Source organism: Triticum dicoccoides, chromosome 3B (assembly GCF_002162155.2).
Source record: "Triticum dicoccoides isolate Atlit2015 ecotype Zavitan chromosome 3B, WEW_v2.0, whole genome shotgun sequence".
Lineage (NCBI taxonomy): Eukaryota > Viridiplantae > Streptophyta > Magnoliopsida > Poales > Poaceae > Triticum > Triticum dicoccoides.
In genome coordinates, this window is record NC_041385.1 from 604532333 (window position 1) to 604534267 (window position 1935).

The window sequence follows — 1935 nt, forward strand, 5'->3', positions numbered from 1 at the left end:
GTTCTCAAAGGATGTGTAGGTACATTTTTTCATAAACTTAGTGGATAGATAGCAGTAGCCCCTGAGACTTAAAGCGGGTGGACAAAACCGATTTGAGGATCGTTTGATGACCACAGGTTCTCAAGGAGAAGAACAGTGCATTGACCCAGGAGCTCGAGACAAGCCGGACACAGCTAAATGCCGATGTCACCGAGCTTGAAGAAATAAAGAGTGCCCCAATGTATTATGACAGAGATAAAAAACTAGAAGAAGAGGTGAAGAAACAGGCCAAAGAGATAAAGAGCTTGAAGGCTCAACTCTTGGAGGCACAACAGGAAAACCAAAAGCTGAAGGGCGGCATATTCGGTATGACTTGTGAACCATCCGGATTATTGATATAATCATATAATGCGGAATGTTATAATTTGGTTGATGCAGGTATGTTGATCGGCCGCCCTGAAGAAGAAATGCCCGTCCTACAAAGCGACATTATGGAGGAACTGGCAAAGTTGCACGAGCATGCTCAGAAGGCTGTGATGAACATGGTCAAAGCCTTATGGCCTTCCGACGTCCCTCCAGAAAGCATGGAGGGGTTGGTTGATCTATTCAAGGGTGACCGGAGTCGTTTCAAGCTGTGGAAGACGTCTGCATGTCGTGAAGGCGCTCGAGAGGCATGGGCCATGGTGAAGACACGCTATACAGGTCTTGACCCAAACCATATGACAAGAGTTGGACCGCAGGGACCTGACGAGAAAGAAATTCCCGTAAGCTTGGTATACGACCAAGTAATGGAAACGGCAAAATTTTCACAACAAGATTGTAAATTAAATCGTCTACTGGATGGCGTAGAAAGGGAGTAGGTGTTTGATTCGATCTAACTATGTACTTTATGACCGAACTTATATCCTGCCGATTTATATGAAAATTTTGTCATCGTAGACCTTCGGCTTCTACCTCCGAACCAAGAAGTTGGAGTCTTTCCGTATACTGTGTTTGACTAGGAAACATTTAGTATTGTCGGAAACCAGGCAATCCGACCATATTGCTTGAACAGACAAAATGTGTTCGGTGGAGTTATGTTATATTACTGTTTAACGTAAGAAACATCTTCCAAGAAAAATAGTTCCATTAGGGGTTCCTTTCCTTGGGCTGGGCTTGTATTTGAAGTACATGCAACCAATTTCATAATTTTGTCCGAAAATAGCCTGATGGATATGTGGTGACCAATTATTCCCTTAATAACGCTAGCTTTCGGCTTCACCCGTCTGAGGTACAGGGCCAGATAACCTGGTTGTCACAATCACAGAGGTGCTCCCTTTACGCCCTAGCTGAACAATCGGGAACATAGGGTGTAAGCATAGGAGCAAGGCAACCCAGCTTGGCAAAAACTTAAGTCATAGAGGTGCATAAAATGGCAGAAACAACAGATAGTACGGACAAAAGAAGCTTGTAAGCTTTCCAATAAAATGCTTCTTTTAAAAGAAGCCCCCATGTATGGTGGGGTGTATACATTTAAAGATTAGTACTCCCAACAATGCGGTTGATCCGGACATATAGTTAAGAAGAAAAGGGGAAAAGTAAAAGGGGAGAGAAAATAGAAGAACCTAGTTTAAAATGAGACCTAAGGAGGCCGAACTATGCGTAAAATCTTCGGAGCCGGGCGGCGTTCCATGGGTTCGGCTCAAGGCGATTATCCTCTACATTGCGAAGGCGATAGACTCCTCCAGCAAGGACTTCATCTATTATGAAGGAGGCCTCCCATTTAGGTTTGAGCTTATACTTTTTCTTCTCCGAGAGGCGTAGAACAAGTTCCCCGACATTGTATGTTTTAGCCCACACTTCTGTGCTTTGGTAACGCCTGCCTGTTGTTGATAGAATGTGGAACAGGCCTTGGCAACGTTGCGCTCCTCTTCAAGTCCATCTAGGTCGTCCTGCCAATCTAGTTTGGTTTCTTTC